Raw genomic sequence first — 21,861 nt, forward strand, 5'->3', positions numbered from 1 at the left:
ACTGGTATGTACAAGAAGCCTTAATCCACTTGACCATCACGACCGGACTAATGAGGTGATAGCCGAGGCTATTTGAACCACCCCACCGCCGGCACTCGGATAGTTATCTTGGGCATAGCATTTTACCAAATCACCTCATTCTTTGGGGCACACGTGAGGAACACAAATGCGAACAAGCCTGAATGGTCCCCAGGACAATATGCAACTGAAAACTCACACCCCAGAAGTGACTCGAACCCATACTCCCAGAAGCAACGCAACTGGTATGTACAAGACGCCTTAATCCACTTGACCATCACGACCTTGACCACTTTGATGGTCAAGTGGATTAAGGCGTCTTGTACATACCAGTTGCGTTGCTTCTGGGAGTATGGGTTCGAGTCACTTCTGGGGTGTGAGTTTTCAGTTGCATATTGTCCTGGGGACCATTCAGGCTTGTTCGCATTTGTGTTCCTCACGTGTGCCCCAAAGAATGAGGTGATTTGGTAAAATGCTATGCCCAAGATAACTATCCGAGTGCCGGCGGTGGGGTGGTTCAAATAGCCTCGGCTATCACCTCATTAGTCCGGTCGTGATGGTCAAGTGGATTAAGGCGTCTTGTACATACCAGTTGCGTTGCTTCTGGGAGTATGGGTTCGAGTCACTTCTGGGGTGTGAGTTTTCAGTTGCATATTGTCCTGGGGACCATTCAGGCTTGTTCGCATTTGTGTTCCTCACGTGTGCCCCAAAGAATGAGGTGATTTGGTAAAATGCTATGCCCAAGATAACTATCCGAGTGCCGGCGGTGGGGTGGTTCAAATAGCCTCGGCTATCACCTCATTAGTCCGGTCGTGATGGTCAAGTGGATTAAGGCGTCTTGTACATACCAGTTGCGTTGCTTCTGGGTGTATGGGTTCGAGTCACTTCTGGGGTGTGAGTTTTCAGTTGCATATTGTCCTGGGGACCATTCAGGCTTGTTCGCATATATATATATATATATATATATATATATATATATATATATATATATATATATATATATATATATATATATATATATATATGTATGGCTTTGTCTGAAGTTGAGAAAATTAGCGTATTCGTAGGAGATTTAATTAATTGCATGAGGATTTCAGGTAATTAAATAAAGGATATAATTGTAGCTGGTTTAATGTTAGGTTTAATTAAGGCCTATTAACCGCGGGAGGGTTATTAAGACCGCCATAATAGCTTACTGATCAAGCAGGAAGTACACTTATGTCCTGTACATAGTCTACGACTGAATTAAACTCTTAGTATATACATATATATATATATATATATATATATATATATATATATATATATATATATATATATATATATATATATATATATACCAAAAAATTGGGTACATTTCTCGGTGTATATATCCGTGATTAATTAAGCGACATACTCCTCTGTGTACATCCATTTCATTGATTTCATTCAATATAGTTTGGTAAGGTTTAAAAATATTCGTAAGTAGTTCAGTAAAAGTACTCAATTTAATCATCAATGTATTAATCAATGTTAAGAGGCGACGCATTCTTTAATCTTTAGTGATTAATGTCTACAGGAAACCAAAATTAAATATTTTGACTCTTCCATGAAATTTACAATTAAATACGACAGAAATAAATAAATAAATAAATAAAGTGTACGGCAGAAAGTTCTCATCCATAAATCTCTGACAGAGAACTGTTTCATTGGACCATATGGCTGATAAAGCCCCATTCGTTCATGTTTAACAAAAGGTTATCATTGGACTATGACTGACAAAGCGCTCTGAATAAGCCATACCTGACAGCACTTTCTCATTTTGAGCCTCCTTGTCTAGCAGTGGTTTCATACGACCCTATCTCACCATAGCTCTCATTCCTCTGTGTCTCGCTCTCATTTTACAATGTTGACTTACCCATGTTCTCATTCGACAACGTCTACATTTCCTCCCTTTCACATTGCACAAATTCGACGAATGCTGTCAAAAGTTATTTTAATTTGAATAATTTATAGACATAGATTAACAATTATTTAGCATCAATTGACACGAGTACAAATTTATTTCGCCTGTAGAGAGAATGATCACAACCTGAGTGACAGGGGAATGACGAAGCTGTCACACACTGAGTGACAAATGAGTAACGTTAATATTTACCACAGACGTGGTCCTTCATCCACAATACTAACCATCATAGACATAACCTCTGTCTAAGATACGCTGAATACTGTAATACTTGACCTGTAGCCAAAATGTACTTCGTAATGCAACACTTACGTAATGTATGTGATTACAACCTGGTGTTGTAAACTCACTTTAATCACCGTTTATGGCTGAGTGCTCAATAACCGATTATATATATTTCAACAGCTTTCTAACCATGTTTATGGAAGATACAAAATTACATACATGCTGATAAGCATTATAACAATTTCTTTTGCAAACTCATTTTCTGTCGCACAACCACAGTTCATCGTATCTTAAGCAAAGGAGTAAAAAAAAATAACTAAGAAAAATACATTTTAAAATACAACGATCGTGCTTTCTCTTCCTGTCTTCTTCTCTCCCAAAGTTAACACTAAATGTATTTAACGTTCCAGTTTTAGGAGAGTTGCCAAACACGCTGGAATCCCAGGCGTATCCTAACTAATAAATCATGGCACTGAAGAGTTTCTGCTTTATTAGTTCCATATATAAACGCTTCCTTGCGGCATTCATCACAATGTTTAATGCTGTAGCGCTTTCAGATCTTTGTGTACTTGTGAGGTCAGTAAGATCATCAGCGGACGTTCAGTGTTCGTCTATTATATGGCCTCGAGCGAGCTTAATCTATGAGACAGTTCAGCTTAACATTTGACGTGGTTGTTGAAGCCTCTTCACGCTGAAGACTATATTAAAGGGGGACTCTAATATCTCACTTATGGTGGTCAGTTTCAGCACAGTTATTCTCATACTGATTACTCTCGCTATCCTACAGCCTCGAGAATGTCTCGCGTTGCGTCACCTGCAGGGATTCGAGGCATTTCAAGTGCTTAACTATGCTTGCAATGACTATAGTGTGAGTTGAGGGACATTATATTGATTCACAGAGCAAATAAGTGCTGTGTTGAGCATTCTAATGTCTCGCGTGAATTCCAACTAATCTGTCTAAAATCTAAAGCCTGAGAAAAGTTTCACCTGTCTACGTCATAGCAAGTCTTTAAGTAACCCTAACCCAACTCAAACCTACCTTAACCTAACCTATCCTATTAACCTCATAAAACTAAGAGATAAAATTTAGTATTTTAAACATATGCACGAGGTAGGTGAAGTCACTGTGACGTCATTATTTTAATTCCAACACAAGTTTTTGATCCTGCTGGAACCTGTCCTCTTACAAAGAACGTCGCTTTTCGCTCCTATGTTACCTATGGCCAAAAATTGTCGCACTAGAAGAATGGAAGCGGTTGGCGAAAGTGATGTACTGTCCCGTTTTCTGTTTTGGGTCCTCTAGTAGGTTAGGTGGGGACACGTTTTTTAAATTAATCGTTTTCTTGTTCTTGGGAAACCTTAGGAGGGCAGGCTAGCCTGCTAACAATGACCTACCAGGAATCTAATCTCTCCTCATGAGACACAAAGGGTACCTAAGTATTGCAGTTGCTCTCACACCTCAGCTCTGCTTCCTGCCAGACAGGTACACCCATTCAGACAAAACAGACCCTAACTTCATAACGGTGGCGGTAAACAGTAACGCATAACTTAACAACAGAGAAACAAAGTAGTCACCGTACCTTGTTTCCAGAGCACACAATACGGTGAAGCGACCTGGAAAAAAGATAACATAGCTGGTATTAAAAATGATGTATTTCAGCGGCATTTGCTTCATAATAATACAATATGATTATCAGTAACAAATAAAATTACTTTGGTTGTCATTGAAATTAGTTTGTATAATTTATATAACTCATCATACACATGCGCTTCGCACACACTGAAATAAGCATAAGCTAATACATACAGGCGCACATGTACGCACGTGATGGTGCACATGCACGCACACATGAAGACGCACATATGTAAGACCAATCCTGGAGTATGCGGCCTCAGCATGGAGCCCGTACCTTGTCAAGCACAAGGCGTAGCTTGAAAAGTTCAGAGGTATGCCACTAGGTTAGTCCCAGAACTAAGAGGGATGAGTTACGAGGAAAGGCTGCGTGAAATGCACCTCACGTCGCTGGAAAACAGAAGAGTAAGGGGAGACATGATCACCACCTACAAAATTCTCAGAGGAATTGACAGGGTAGATAAAGATAAACTGTTTAACACAGGTGGTACGCGAACAAGGGGATACAGGTGGTAACTGACTGCCCAAATGAGCCACAGGGACGTTAGAAAGAACTTTTTCAGTGTCAGAATAGTTAAAAGGTGGAATGAATTAGGCAGTGATGTGGTGAAGGCTGACCCCATACACAGTTTCTAATGTAGATATGATAGAGAACAGTAGGCTCAGGAATCTGTACATCAGTTGATTGACAGTTGAGAGGCGGGACCAAAGAGCCAGAGCTCAACCCCCGCAAGCACAATTAGGTGAGTACATGGATTAGAGGCCTTGCGGCTGAATGGACAGCGCTCTGGCGTCGTAGTCCTAAGGGCCCGGGTTCAATCCCAGGCAGAGACAGAACAAATGGGCATAGTTCCTTTCACCCCCTAATGACTCTGTTCACCTAGCAGCAAATAGGTACCTAGGTGAATTAGGTGAATACCTATCTTATTAGGTACATATTTGTTAGGTACCTATATATGTATATATATATATATATATATATATATATATATATATATATATATATATATATATATATATATATATATATATATATATATATATATATATATATGTCGTACCTAGTAGCCAGAACGCACTTCTCAGCCTACTATGCAAGGCCCGATTTGCCTAATAAGCCAAGTTTTCTTGAGTTAATATATTTTCTCTAATTTTTTTCTTATGAAATGATAAAGCTACCCATTTCATTATGTATGAGGTCAATTTTTTTTATTGGAGTTAAAACTAACGTAGATATATGACCGAACCTAACCAACTCTACCTAACCTAACCTAACCTATCTTTATAGGTTAGGTTAGGTTAGGTAGCAGAAAAAGTTAGGTTAGGTTAGGTTAGGTAGGTTAGGTAGTCGAAAAACAATTAATTCATGAAAACTGGGCTTATTAGGCAAATCGGGCCTTGCATAGTAGGCTGAAAAGTGCGTTCTGGCTACTAGGTACGACATATATATATATATATATATATATATATATATATATATATATATATATATATATATATATATATATATATATATATATATATATATATATATATGCGCAAACAAGCCTGAATGGTTCCCACGTATATATGAAACTGAAAACTCCGCACCCCAGAAGTGACTCGAGCCCATACTGCCAGGAGCATTATGCAACTGGTGTATTGGAGACCTTAACCACTCAACCATCACGACCGTACAAAAGATGATTGTAGCCAAGGCTATTTGCCCATCATCCAGACGGCACTTTGATGGTAATCTTGGGCATAGTTATTTTATCAAATCACCTCATTTTTTCGGACCTCGTGAGCAACACAAATGCGAACAAGCCTGAATGGTCCCCAGGCATATATGCAACTTAAAACTGCACACCCTAGAAGTGACTCGAACCCATACTGCCAGGAGCACTATGCAACTAGTGTACAGGAGACCTTAACCACTCGACAACAAAAAAATGTCAATATACTAACAGTGTAGTATATATATATATATATATATATATATATATATATATATATATATATATATATATATATATATATATATATATATATATATATATCACACACACACACACACACACATACACACACACACACACACACTCGCACACACACACAAAATAAGAGGTGTGTCTCTCGTTCTATAGTGTATATACATTAGGAGTTTACTTTTCTGGACTAAATTGGACTTTATCAGGACAAAGGATACATGTTCGGTGGTCATTAAACCTTAGTGGTGGCCTTAATAACCCGGCAAAGCACTGTGGGACCTTAAGCCCCAACACCTAACCAAATTCTTAAGACTTGTAGCAGGAACTACATTGCTTAAGAAACAATGAACTAACAAACACATTTTAACACAACTTTTGTTCCTGGGTTAGTTTCCCATTGATTATTGCCTCTAAAACGTTGAAAATGGATTTTTTTCTATAATTTAGCTTAGGGAATATATCTTATAGGTACCTGAAGCCTGCAGACTCCTCTTGTGGAGCTGTAACACAGTGTTTCATAAGTCGGCAGTCTACAGGTGCCTTCAAGACGTTTTTCTAAGTCTTAGACAAAGGTCACAGTAAAGTTTGAAGGTCAAATAGAAAAGTCTAAAAAAATAAGACATTTTCTATACCCTGGAGGCGTAGACAATCAGAAAATAACACTACCCAGGATGATGAGAAACAAAAATTTAATTTAGTTGAGCAGTGTAAAAGATTTAATGTATCAGACGTAAACTAATAAATATGAGATGTAAATAAACTTTAGAGGCAAATGAAACACAAATAAAGATAAAAAAAAAATTTGTAACGTAAAATAATGTTGGGTGTTAAGAGCCTATGAGTATCACTCACTCACTCATTCCCTCCCTCATTCATTCATTCCCTCCCTCCCTCCCTCCCTCCCTCACTCACTCACTCATTCCCCCCTCTCTCACTCACTCATTCATTCACTCACTCACTCCTTCACTCACTCACTCCATCACTCACTCAGTCCCTCACTCACTCACTCACTCACTCGCTCACTCACTCACTTATTCACTCACTCACTGTACTGAAGCACTGGCCCGCCTTCTGAAATATTTGAACTACATACAACAGCCTCCAATAAAATGAGTTCTTTCGTGCTTAGCCCAACCACTTGGGCTGCACGGTAGCGCGACGGTCTCACTGTTTGCAAGTCGGCGTTCAATCCCCGACCGTTCAAGTAGTTGGGCATCATTCCTTCCCCTCGGTCCCATCCCAAATCCTTATCCTGACCCTTCCCAGTGCTACATAGTCGCAAGGACTTGGCGCCTTCCCCTGATAATTTCCCCCTCCTTCGTGCTTAATTAATATATCGTTAAATATTAATTAAATTCTGTTGAGTTAGTCAGTCTTCATTTATAAAAAAAGGGAAAACCAAATACTTTTCCTTCAAAGTTTAATTCTAGATTATATCAAAATACTGCGAACATTTAATTTTAATGAAAACTTTGCCACGCACACACACTCAACTTGATTCCAAATTCCCTCCAAACAAAACAATCTTAGCAATATTGCTAAGATAAACTGTTAATATCGCAATGTTTACGTTCAGAAACAATTTATTGCCGTTCTGTAGACACTCGCCGTGAAGCAGGAGAAACGCAAACTCAATACTGCTTCCTGTCGCATCTGATATATATCATGATTCCCTTCTTTACGGCTCTCTGGAGCGCTAAGAGTGTGGTACGCCACTGCTTATATCAACATACCTGTTCTTCCCTGTGAAATATGTCGTCTCTCTGGTAGGCGAGTATAATAACGAGGCTAAACCTGCATAAACTGAAGCATTGTTGCAGTTTTAATGTCTTGTGACTTACGACCCCATTCACACACTTGGGAAGTTAAATATACAATGATTTAACTTCCTGTGGGAAGTGAGGTATGAGAAAGAGTTCTCGAGACAAGTTAGTTTTACGGTGATATTATAGTTTCTGGAGCTGTGAAGGCGGTAATGAATAGGCTCGTGTTGCAAATACATGCATGCAATCATTTAGAATGTTGCATATGCGAAGGAAATCTGCATTTGACAGGGATATGCATGAGAGGATGGTGGCGTTTTGGTCAAAACAGTGATATAACCTTGCATGGTGTGATATTATTGTATCACACAACACCACACACACAACGCCACACTACACAACACAACACACACCACGCCACACTAGACAACACAACACACACCACGCCACACTACACAACACATCACACACCACGCCACACTAGACAACACATCACACACCACGCCACACTAGACAACACAACACACACCACGCCACACTACACAACACATCACACACCACGCCACACTAGACAACACATCACACACCACGCCACACTAGACAACACATCACACACCACGCCACACTACACAACACATCACCCACCACGCCACACTACACAACACCACACACACCACGCCACACTACACAACACAACACACACCACGCCACACTAGACAACACATCACACACCACGCCACACTACACAACACACACCACGCCACACTACACAACACATCACACACCACGCCACACTACACAACACATCACACACCACGCCAAACTACACCAATACACACACCACGCCAAACTACACAAATACACACACCACGCCACACTACACCAATACACACACCACGCCACACTACACCAATCCACACACCACGCCACACTACACCAATCCACACACCACGCCACACTACACCAATACACACACCTATCATTTACCACACCACGAACAATTGGTCTGGAGAATCTATCGCCACATTGAAAACAAAACATCACAACAGAAAAAAATGCCACAACGGTAAACGCCAAGTCCAAATACCTCGGACGGCAAAGTTCTAAATCTCCAAAAGATATAATATTTTTAATGCCAGGATGGTATGATGCACTCAGCCATGCTTACTGTCGTTCTAGTGCCATGCTGCTCTCTCCCATCCTAGAGGCCTATAATCTGCAGGGAACAGGTCTATTTTACCTGGCTAAGAAATTTACTTGTTTTGACTCATAGTGGAACCAGAGAATGGCAGGGGAGAGGGTAAATGGCAGGGTAAACTATTTCATAATATATTCAAGTACAATCTAATATAAATCTCTATCTTTAAATTAGAATGTGTATCTGTAATTGAATGCTAGATGCTTGGGGCTAGCCTTGCACAAATGTTATTAATACCGTCTGTTGGGTACATGCTCAACATGGGTGGGTCGGGGTTGGCATCAGTGAAATAAGTTCTACTTCACATGGTACCGAGGTGACCTCATGACCCATTTTGCAATGTCATATTCACTCGACTCCGATTTTGTTCTGTATTATAAAACATTTCCACTCATGTTGCAAAATAAAATAAAAACTAACCATCATACTTTGGCTGTGATTTGTGTTCATGCATCCTCATCACTCCCCCCCACCACCACACACACACAACCACACTCGTCTCAATCCAGCCAAAGTGTGAGCCACTAACTTAGTAACGTGGCTGTCAGAACATTATTTGTGATACATACATCTAGCGCTCTCTCTCTCTCTCTCTCTCTCTCTCTCTCTCTCTCTCTCTCTCTCTCTCTCTCTCTCTCCCCAACAGACACAGACAGAATATATCTACATACTTTATGGTCAGAATTAACTAAAACGTGTTTACCTTCACTTCACTTGCCTCTAACGGCCATCTTAATAATTATAAAATTCTCCTCAGGCTCAGTTACTTAATTTTTGTTGCCAGTTAACCATTACTGGTTAACTGCACACTTACAAAAATATAATAATCGGATAGTAATAATAATAATAATAATAATAATAATAATAATAATAATAATAATAATAATAATAATAATAATAATAATAATTAAAATATATTTAATATGATGCTGTCATGTGTATTGATAGCATTATTTAAAATGCTAAAAGGGTTATGCTAGTCGTTACTTAATTAACAACGGTGAGAGGATATCTAATCTTGATATTCTCTTCTATATGCCACAAGAGTATATCATATACTCTTGATTTGCCACTCCATAAAAAATGCAACTGATTTGTCTTACCAAAAACGTACGAACTGAAGCAGTTCACCTATATTGCGACGGGTCGGTGGCGGAGGATGGCAGGGCCGGGTGTGGTGTCCTAATAAGGGATTATACGGAGTTTGGGACTGTGGACAGGATAATTGAACTCTGGCTTAGTAATTATATATCATCCACACAAGCTGAACTGCAGGCCATTCTGGCGTGTTTGGAGGAAGTACGTCATGATGACAAAAATGTTTTTGTATTTGTCGATAGCCGAGGAGCACTGGAGTCCTTAAACAGTCGAAACCCAGTCTTCATGTCTATAGTTGAGGACTGTAAGTGAAGAATAACTGAGATACAGCTGAAAGGTTATAGTGTGAAATTCATGTGGATTCCATCTCATGTTGGAATAGTGCTCAACGAGGTGGCGGATGACTTGGCCAAACGTGCCACATCAAAACCACAAGTTGACATTGAATGTGAATTCACAATGAGACAAATAAGAAGCAAAATCAGAAATATTCAGGCACAGGCGGGAATGGAGAGGAGAGAGATAATGTATGAGAGTAGTCAAACCATGCAACACTACATGTATGTGAGTCAAAACACCCATTTCACTTATGGTAAAAGGAGAAATGCTTGGAGTGACTCTGTGTACATGCGGCTCAGGCTTGGGTACAAATATTACTGGGAATATGGGATAGATGTTCATGATAATGACACGAAGTGTAAACTATGTGGTATGTTAAGGTCTCACACCCTGGCCCATTATGTTCTTGATTGTCCGTTGATTAATGTATATAGAAACACTGAGATAAGGACTGTTCCTGAACAAATAGCCTGGATGTGTCACAACGGAAAGGTTGATGATATTCTTGAGAGATATAAAAATTTTGCACCAAGGTTGTAATATTTTGTTGAATTATCTGCAGGAGTCTTGCAAATTGTCTATACAGTATACCTAGGTCATAAAAGTATTTGTGTGTACGTCTGATACCATACTACTTGTGAAGGAGGAAATGTATATGTTTACCTCTCAGAATGTTTGGTAATATGTTTATTGTTTGTGATGTGTGTCTATGTATATATTAACACGTTGTACTGAATGGGGTGAGAATAGCTTGAGCTACCTCATCCCTTTGTGTGTATTTTACCTCAATAAACTTATTTCAATTTCAATTTCAATTTCAACCTAACCTATACAAGACGATACATAGAAAACGTTAATATTTCTGTGCTTTGATTTGTACTAATACGGTGCATTTTTAGTGAATTGGTCGATGTGGCACAGACCAGATGCACTCGCAATGCCATAGAATAACGCTGGGAATAATGTCTTGGACTTTGGAGTGGAGTGTCTTACAAAAGGTGCATTTTATTGAGTCCACAACATGGCCGTCATGAGAGGGGGACTACTGTGAGATAATTAGTTGAGATTCTCTTCACCGTGATCATCATCAACTCAGCTGCTTTACCAACCCTCTTTCTCTCAACTTTTATTCTTTATTGAATTCTTGTGAGATATCGTCAGCTGTTCATATTTTAGCTAGTCGGCTTTGTAATTAACTGTTTGAGAAAGCGGTCTTCAAATTACTTTCAAACATTCTTCTGCCTCAACATTTCCTGGTTTATTTATTAAGGTTATTTAACTATTGTTGACTTTACTTTCAATATGTACGTTATTACTCCTGATACACCTTTACTGAGACACACAGACAGACAGTTCACCCTCCACCCCCTTCCCTCTGTCCCAGGTTGTGCACCATTCCTTTCCCTCGTCCCATCCCAAATCCTTATCCTGACCCCTTTCCAAGTGCTATATAGTCGTAATGGCTTGACGCGTTTCCTTGTTAATTCCCTCCCCTCTGTCCCACCCACAAGGTCTAATCACCCTCCCTGGACAACACCCGGGGCTGTGAGATCATGTTAAAGGTTCGTTTTTATCACTCGGTATGGTCCCCCTTTAACTGTGGGGCATTGCGGGATTCTGAACCTTCACTTGGTACACTAATTAAATGTTCAGCACAGGGACACATCAACTAATTTACTAGCGAGGCGTCCAAGTTACTGTGTGTGTGTATACGACACTATGTCTCTCCGGTCATGACACCTGAACCACACTCTGGAGCCCTATGCGTTTACTTGTGAATGTCCCCTGTTGTGCCAACAGCAAGATCGGTTGTTTCTCTTTGAAATCTTGTGCCGTTTCGGCAGAGAGTGTGATTGTTTCAAGTCGTCTGCTGTTCCACTGGAGAGTATCACTGTTTTTTTGAAGTCCTTTGTCGTTCAATAACGATAAAATTAATAAAATATGAAATAAATATTTTGATTGCAATGCACGTTCCCATTCTCCTCTTTCTGAAGAGTCCAAAATCAATACGGTTAATCGTTCTCAATAAAATATTCGGAAGAAAAAAGTTGTTTTTCCTCTGAATTTGGCCACTATTTTTTAAAGCTTTCCCTGGAAACGGAAAACATGTCTTATTAAAGAAAAATAGAAAAGTATTTTGTTCTTTGTAAGTGTTTTAAGCAACATGGGAATGACAAAAGTGTTGCAAAGTGTATTCTGTTAGTTGTGGTGTCAACGTCTCCAGTTAAGTAGGTTCTTAAGGTCTCTCTCCATCTCGCTCTCACTCTTTTTTAATTCAAACACTCTCCGTATCTTTATACATCTCTTTATATCTCTTATCTGTCTCTGTATGTTCCTTTCTCTGCATGCCTCTGTATCTCTATATCTCGCTGTATGTCTCTCTCTATCTCTCTCTCTCGCTGCGTTTCCCTCTCCCACTTTCTATTTCCCCATCTCTCTCTCTCTCTCTCTCTCTCTCTCTCTCTCTCTCTCCCTCTCTCCAGTGGTCGAAGAGCCTGTGTGTGGACGATGTGTGTGTGTGTGTGTGTGTGTGTGTGTGTGTGTGTGTGTGTGTGTGTGTGCGTGTGTGCGTGCGTGTGTGCGTGCGTGCGTGCGTGTGTGTGTGTGTGTGTGTGTGTGTGTGTGTGTGTGTGTGTGTGTGTGTGTTTGTGTACTCACCTAGTTGTACTCACCTAGTTGTGTTTACGAGGGTTGAGCTCTGGCTCTTTGGTCCCGCCTCTCAACCGTCAATCAACAGGTGTACAGATTCCTGAGCCTATTGGGCTCTATCATATTTACACTTGAAACTGTGTATGGAGTCAGCCTCCACCACATCACTTCCTAATGCATTCCATTTGTCAACCACTCTGACACTATAAAAGTGGCTCATTTGGGCACTCAGTTTCCACCTGTGTCCCCTTGTGCGTGTGCCCCTTGTGTTAAATAGCCTGTCTTTATCTACCCTATCAATTCCCTTCAGAATCTTGAATGTGGTGATCATGTCCCCCCTAACTCGTCTGTCTTCCTGCGAAGTGAGGTTTAATTCCCGTAGTCTCTCCTCGTAGCTCATACCTCTCAGCTCGGGTACTAGTCTGGTGGCAAACCTTTGAATCTTTTCCAGTTTAGTCTTATCCTTGACTAGATATGGACTCCATGCTGGGGCTGCATACTCCAGGATTGGCCTGACATATGTGGTACACAAAATTCTGAATGATTCTTTACACAAGTTTCTGAATGCCGTTCGTATGCTGGCCAGCCTGGCATATGCCGCTGATGTTATCCGCTTGATATGTGCTGCAGGAGACAGGTCTGGCGTGATATCAACCCCCAAGTCTTTTTCCTTCTCTGACTCCTGAAGAATTTCCTCTCCCAGATGATACCTTGTATCTGGCCTCCTGCTCCCTACACCTATCTTCATTACATTACATTTGGTTGGGTTAAACTCTAACAACCATTTGTTCGACCATTCCTTCAGCTTGTCTAGGTCTTCTTGAAGCCTCAAACAGTCCTCTTCTGTCCTAATCCTTCTCATAATTTTGGCATCGTCCGCAAACATTGAGAGAAATGAATCGATACCCTCCGAGAGATCATTTACATATATAAAAAACAAGATAGGACCGAGTACAGAGCCCTGTGGGACTCCACTGGTGACTTCGCGCCAATCAGAGGTCTCACCCCTCACTGTAACTCTCTGCTTCCTATTGTTTAGGTACTCCCTTATCCACTGGAGCACCTTACCAGCTACACCTGCCTGTCTCTCCAGCTTATGTACCAGCCTCTTATGCGGTACTGTGTCAAAGGCTTTCCGACAATCCAAGAAAATGCAGTCCGCCCAGCCCTCTCTTTCTTGCTTAATCTTTGTCACCTGGTCGTAGAATTCTATTAAGCCAGTCAGGCAAGATTTACCCTCCCTGAACCCATGTTGGCGATTTGTCACGAAGTCTCTTCTTTCCAGATGTGTTACCAGGTTTTTTCTCACGATCTTCTCCATCACCTTGCATGGTATACAAGTCAAGGACACTGGCCTGTAATTCAGTGCCTCTTGCCTGTCGCCCTTTTTGTATATTGGGACCACATTCGCCATCTTCCATATTTCTGGTAGATCTCCCGTCTCCACTGACCTACTATACACTATGGAGAGTGGGCAAGCAAAGTGCCTCTGCACACTCTTTCAGTACCCATGGCGAGATCCCGTCTGGACCAACAGCCTTTCTAACATCCAGATCCAACAGGTGTCTCTTGACCTCCTCTCTCGTAATTTCAAACTCTTCCAAGGCCGCCTGGTTTACCTCCCTTTCTCCTAGCACAGTGACCTCACCTTGTTCTATTGTGAAGACCTCCTGGAACCTCTTGTTGAGTTCTTCACACACCTCTTTCTCATTCTCTGTATACCTGTCCTCGCCTGTTCTAAGTTTCAATACCTGTTCTTTCACTGTTGTTTTCCTTCTGATGTGAATGTGGAGTAGCTTTGGTTCGGTCTTGGCTTTGTTTGCTATATCATTTTCAAAACTTTTCTCTGCTTCTCTTCTCACCCTGACGTACTCATTCCTTGTTCTCTGGTATCTCTCTCTGCTTTCTGGTGTTCTGTTATTCCGGAAGTTCCTCCACGCCCTTTTGTTCAGTTTCTTCGCTTCCATACATGCCCTATTATACCATGGATTCTTCTGTTGCTTCTCGGATTTTTCCCTTTGGGCCGGGATTATATTTTATTGTGTGTGTGTGTGTGTGTGTGTGTGTGTGTGTGTGTGTGTGTGTGTGTGTGTGTGTGTGTGTGTAATTACCTAAGTGTAATTACCTAAGTGTAGTTACAGGATGAGAGCTACGCTCGTGGTGTCCCGTCTTCCCAGCACTCTTTGTCATATAACGCTTTGAAACTACTGACGGTCTTGGCCTCCACCACCTTCTCACTTAACTTGTTCCAACCGTCTACCACTCTATTTGCGAAGGTGAATTTTCTTATATTTCTTCGGCATCTGTGTTTAGCTAGTTTAAATCTATGGCCTCTTGTTCTTGAAGTTCCAGGTCTCAGGAAGTCTTCCCTGTCGATTTTATCAATTCCTGTTACTATTTTGTACGTAGTGATCATATCACCTCTTTTTCTTCTGTCTTCTAGTTTTGGCATATTTAATGCTTCTAACCTCTCCTCGTAGCTCTTGCCCTTCAGTTCTGGGAGCCACTTAGTAGCATGTCTTTGCACCTTTTCCAGTTTGTTGATGTGCTTCTTAAGATATGGGCACCACACAACAGCTGCATATTCTAGCTTTGGCCTAACAAAAGTCATGAACAATTTCTTTAGTATATCGCCATCCATGTATTTAAATGCAATTCTGAAGTTAGAAAGCATTGCATAGGCTCCTTGCACAATATTCTTAATGTGGTCCTCAGGTGATAGTTTTCTATCTAGAACCACTCCTAGATCTCTTTCTTTATCAGAATTCTTTAAAGATTTCTCACATAATATATAGGTTGTGTGGGGTCTATGTTCTCCTATTCCACATTCCATAACATGACATTTATTAACATTAAATTCCATTTGCCAAGTGGTGCTCCATATACTTATTTTGTCCAGGTCTTCTTGAAGGGCATGACAATCATCTAAATTTCTTATCCTTCCTATTATCTTAGCATCATCAGCAAACATGTTCATATAATTCTGTATACCAACTGGTAGATCATTTATGTACACAATAAACATCACTGGTGCAAGAACTGAACCCTGTGGTACTCCACTTGTGACATTTCTCCATTCCGATACATTGCCTCTGATTACTGCCCTCATTTTTCTATCAGTCAGAAAATTTTTCATCCATGATAGAAGCTTACCTGTCACCCCTCCAATATTTTCCAGTTTCCAGAACAACCTCTTATGTGGAACTCTGTCGAAAGCCTTTTTTAGGTCCAGATAGATGCAGTCAACCCAGCCATCTCTTTCCTGTAATATCTCTGTGGCCCGATCATAGAAACTGAGTAAATTCGATACACAGGATCTTCCTGATCGAAAACCATACTGTCTGTCTGATATTATATCATTTCTCTCCAGGTGTTCTACCCATTTAGTTTTGATTAGTTTTTCCAATACTTTCACTATTACACTTGTCAATGATACAGGTCTATAATTGAGGGGGTCTTCCCTGCTGCCACTTTTGTAGATTGGAACTATGTTAGCCTGTTTCCACACGTCTGCTACGATTCCTGTACACAGGGATGCCTGAAAGATCAGGTGAAGTGGAATGCTGAGCTCAGATGCACATTCTCTCAGAACCCATGGTGAAACGCCATCTGGGCCAGCTGCTTTGTTCCTCCCGAGCTCCTTTAGCATATTTTCCACTTCATCTCTAGACACCTCTATCCGCTCTATGTTGTTCTCTGGAATTCTTATTGTGTCTGGTTCTCTGAAGATTTCATTTTGTACAAACACACTTTGGAACTTTTCATTTAATGTTTCACACATTTCCTTTTCATTTTCCGTGAATCTGTTTCCCATTTCCAACCTCTGGATATTATCCTTTACCTGCAATTTGTTGTTTATGAATTTGTAGAATAGGCCCGGTTCTGTTTTACATTTATCTGCTATCCCTTTTTCAAAATTTCTTTCTGCCTCTCTCCTTACTGCTGTATAATTGTTTCTCGCATCTTTGTATCGCTGGTATGTTTGGGGGTTTGGCCTCTTCCTATACTGATTCCATTTTTGTGTCTTTTGGTCTCTTGCCCTCTCACAATTTCTGTCGAACCAATCCTGTTTTCTGGTCCTGCATCTCTGTTTTGGTATAAATTTTTTTGTGCCTTTATCATATATTTCACAAAACTTGCCATACATCTCATTCACTTCCTTGCCTAGCATCAAGTCTGTCCAATTATACTCACTAAAAAAATTTCTAAGGTCACCATAATGTCCTCTCCTGAAGTCTGGTTTTTCAACTGCTTCAACCTCCTTATTTTCTTCCAGCTTATAACGCATTGCATACTTTATTCCCAAAAAGACATGGTCACTTTTACCCAAGGGAGGAAGGTACTGAATGTCAAATATCTCTTCCTCCTTCCTGGTAAATATCAAATCTAGCATGGAGGGAACGTCCCCTTCCCTCATCCTCGTAGCTTGTTTAACATGTTGATACAAGAATGTTTCCAGGATGAGGTCTACAAATTTACAGGTCCAAAAATCTTCTGTTTTAGCTTCATATGCTTCCCAGTCTATGGATTTCAAGTTGAAGTCACCGACTATCAACAGTCGTGATCTATCGTTATCCGCTCTCGCTATAATCTCTCTCATTATTGTTATAAGACCTTCACGTTTACTATCTAGCTCCTCCTTTGACCATGTGCTGCTTGGCGGTGGACTATATGCATTTATCATCATTAGTTTATCATCCTCATAGCAGATCTCTAGTGCTATTATGTCAACTTCTTGTGGATTGGCAGTCATTATTTCCTTCACCTTTAGGTGTTCTTTTACCAGCACAGCAACGCCACCGCCTTTCCTAATTTTTCTGTCCCGTCTCCAAATTGAGTAGCCCCTTGGGAATATGACCTCATTTAAAATTACATCTTCAAGTTTTGTCTCCGTGAGTGCAACAATGTCTGGTGTCTGCAGCTGTATTACATCACTTAACTCCAGTATCTTCGATCTCACTCCATCTATGTTGGTGTATGCAATCTTCAGGAACTTGTTCCCCCTCTCCTTATTCTTCACTCCCCCTCTCTCTATTGATTTTGTTGGTTTGCCTTTATGTACCACTTTACTGGTTTGCCTACCCCTATCACTTTGTAGAATAAAGAATTTATTTCTTCTTCATTCCTGCTCTCATTTAAATGTTTTGCCTCGGCGAGGTTCAGTTTCAGCTTCTCTCTATCTTCTTTTGAAAGATCTCGTCTTAACGACCACCCTTTCCCATCCTCATCCCTTTGCAATTTTCTAGCATTCCTTAGTACTTCTTCCATCTGTTTGGCACCGTTTAGGGTGATCCTCAAAGGTCGATCTTTCCCTTTTACGTACCTGCCTATTCTCCTGTAGTCGCACACATTCTCTCTGTTTGTAAGACCTTCCACGAGGCCAACAATTTTATCTACTACTTTAGCTTCTTCTACAGCTCTTTCTGACCTAGATGTTATCGCCTTTTCTTTGCAGCCAAAAATGATCAGGGACTTACTCCGATCAACTGTGTTTTGCACCAACTTCGGGTTAGATGCCAATTCTTTCCTCACTTCTAGCCTAATGTTTGTTTTATCTTGGTTGCTGCAGTGTTTGACTTCCTTTACTGCTTCTTCTATTTTTTCCTTCTCCTTGGCCACTTGTGCATAAGTGAGTTGCATATCTTTCTTGCACTGTTCTATTCCCTGTGTAACTTCCTCCATCTGTGCTGACAAAAGCTGTTTCTCCTGTTGAATTTCCTTGCCTAACCTATTGTAGTCATTTATGTTTAAATTTACTTTAACTTCTTCCAAAGCTATTTTTAAGAGTTTATTTTCTTCTTCCATGGCTTTGCAATTTGTTTCCAATTGATTCTTATCCTTGCGCAAGTCTTTCACTAAACCCTCAAGACATAAAACTTTGCTATTCAAATGGTCATTACTTTCTTTCAATTTACTAATTATTTCTACATGAGAGTTCACTATAGTATCTAAATTTACCAACTTGTTATGTAGACTACTAATATCAATGCTTTCTTCATTGAATCCCTCAAAATCAAGCTCTGTTTTGTTTTTCCCCTTGCCAGTGGCCATCTTGAATGTTCTTCTCTGCACTGTAAACACTAGGGCAACTTTTTCTCATCCGATTTTTCACTTCCCTTAGCACTTTCCTGTTATCTCACCTATTTTTCAAGAGCACTATACCTTTATGTTCTGTGGGACACCACTCACTACCATCAACCTGTACTACAATACTTAGGATTGTTGAAATATGCTGGAGCTCCTCTGCTGCAAGTGTTGACCCTAGGGGTGTCACCTTTTTCAAGTGTGTGTGTGTGTGTGTGTGTGTGTGTGTGTGTGTGTGTGTGTGTGTGTGTGTGTGTGTGTACTCACCTAGTTGTACTCACCTAGTTGTGTCTGCAGGATCGAGCATTGACTCTTGGATCCCGCCTTTCGAGCATCGGTTGTTTACAGCAATGACTCCTGTCCCATTTCCCTATCATACCTGGTTTTAAAATTATGAATAGTATTTGCTTCCACAACCTGTTCCTGAAGAGCATTCCATTTTCCCACTACTCTCACGCTAAAAGAAAACTTCCTAACATCTCTGTGACTCATCTGAGTTTCAATCTTCCATCCATGTCCCCTCGTTCTGTTACTATTCCGTGTGAACATTTCATCTATGTCCACTCTGTCAATCCCTCTGAGTATCTTATACGTTCCTATCATGTCCCCCCTCTCCCTTCTTCTTTCTAGTGTCGTAAGGCACAGTTCCCTCAGGCGCTCCTCATACCCCATCCCTCGTAGCTCTGGGACGAGTCTCGTTGCAAACCTCTGAACCTTTTCCAGTTTCATTATATGCTTCTTCAGATGGGGACTCCATGATGAGGCGGCATACTCTAAGACTGGCCTTACGTAGGCAGTGTAAAGCGCCCTAAATGCCTCCTTACTTAGGTTTCTGAATGATGTTCTAACTTTTGCCAGTGAAGAGTACGCTGCTGTCGTTATCCTATTTATATGTGCCTCAGGAGATAGATTAGGTGTTACGTCCACCCCCAGGTCTCTTTCACGCGTCGTTACAGGTAGGCTGTTCCCCTTCATTGTGTACTGTCCCTTTGATCTCCTATCTCCAAGTCCCATTTCCATAACTTTACATTTGCTCGTGTTGAATTCCAGTAGCCATTTCTCTGACCATCTCTGCAACCTGTTCAGGTTGTGTGTGTGTGTGTGTGTGTGTGTGTGTGTGTGTGTGTGTGTGTGTGTGTGTGTGTGTGTGTGTGTGTGTGTGTGTGTGTGTGTGTGTGTGGTGCTAACAGCCAACACCAGGCTTTCATGGACCGCTTTACGGCGTGTTAGAGTCGTCACCGCCTCGCCCCGACACCAGATACCCGACCATGATGACTTTCGTGGCACAGGTCAGTGTCGCGCCACGCTCTGCCCGCCTCTGGTGAAACTGAGGGTCGTAAACTGGGGGTTCAGGAGCCCAATGGTCGAGCTTGATTCAATTTCGATCGCAGGTTTTCCATCGTAAAATAAATCGAACGTGGCAAAATTTCGAACAACAACAGGCATGTAATAGTTGATGCTATCTTTTTTTTTCTGAAGTACGCAACAGAGACAGGATATAAGATTAATCTTATTACTTGTTACTATAAAAAATATATGGCTCTATAATACAAGATACACAAAATTGAGACTTTTAGTAACCTGAGAATACCATTCTTCTGGGGACACCTGGGGACACTACCAGTCACCTGGGGACACCATACTACCAGTCACCTGGGGACACCATACTACCAGTCACCTGGGGACACTACCAGTCACTTGGGGGCAGTAGTAGGGTTGACACGCCACAGGCCCTTTTTTTTTTCTGGGGAAAAAAAGGGCCTGTGGCGTGTCATGGTTTTCAGGTCCAAAGGGGAAAAAAAAAGGGCCTGTGGCGTGTCATGGTTTTCAGGTCCAAAGGGGAAAAAAGGGCCTGTAGCGTGTCGGGGTTTTCAGGTAAATTTTTTTTTCAGTCACAGATTTTAGAAGTAAGGATTTCTTATAAGAAAAATAATTTCCGAGACATAGAAGTTTGTTAAGGCCTTATGGGAGAAATTCAAATAACGTGTGTAGCACTTTAGGGCTTCCAGGAGAACTCTACGGACATATTTTACATGTTTTCAACTTACAAAATCGTCTATGTAAGCCTTAGTTATTCATATAAATTTAGAAAATCACCTATGTAAGTCATCGTTTTCAGGGTTTCGTACATCACACCCCCCTCCCTCCCCCCTTACCTCGCAATCTGTCGCCTCACCTGTGTTTACTTTAGACGTCAGCCAGACACGGCCTTCAGGTCACCTCGGTAATCTTATCTTATCTTATCCATAATATCTGGACCGTCCCTCCTCTCTCTCTCTCTCCCTCCTCTCTCTCTCTCTCCTCTTCATATTATTCCCTCTTCCTATTTTCTGACATACTATATTTTATTCCTTTTTCATTAACCAGTCAGTTTTATACAAATCAACCGAAGCATCTCAATGTAACCTTTAATACTGAAAACTGCCTCAGAGACTATCTAAGCTGGCCCCAGCTACCTGCCCCAGGCTATCTGCCCGAGGCAATCATCACCTGATTACCTGCCCCAGACAACCACCAGTCATTGTCAGCGTTCACCACCGTCCATTAACAATGAATAAACTTTAGGCGTAATAAAACTTATTTATTTATTTAGTCATCTAATTCGTAGTTTACACAATTTATAATAAACTAATCAGTTATCCCGAAGTTCTAAGAAGCTCGCTCCTCAATCTGCCTGTATAATAACAGTTTCAGATAGCGTTTACGCATGTAGCCGCTACCTCCGTCCCTATCTCACAAGGCGGAGGGTCATCTCCGTAATCATACACTATCTAGCGTAGCCTCAACACCTGTTCATACCTCTCACCCGCTCGCATCTCACTCCTGCATCACCTACACCGACCCCCACCGAACGCCGCTGCTATCTTATCGTCACAATCTTATCTAGACCTGTCTCTCTCTACCTTACACCTTACTCTCCCTAATCATTATCATTAATA

General features: G+C 40.9%; 1 protein-coding gene across 1 annotated transcript in view; it reads right to left on the reverse strand.

Annotated features, from left to right (window-relative positions):
* Positions 1–21,861, reverse strand: part of LOC123762694 (5-hydroxytryptamine receptor 2A) — a 513,254-nt gene that overhangs the window by 236,562 nt on the left and 254,831 nt on the right. Inside the window, exon 3 of the mRNA XM_069332380.1 lies at positions 3,769–3,802. The gene's annotated coding sequence lies outside the window, so the exon portion shown is untranslated. The remainder of the gene's footprint in view (positions 1–3,768; positions 3,803–21,861) is intronic.

Source organism: Procambarus clarkii, chromosome 27 (genome assembly GCF_040958095.1).
Source record: "Procambarus clarkii isolate CNS0578487 chromosome 27, FALCON_Pclarkii_2.0, whole genome shotgun sequence".
Classification (NCBI taxonomy): Eukaryota; Metazoa; Arthropoda; class Malacostraca; order Decapoda; family Cambaridae; genus Procambarus; species Procambarus clarkii.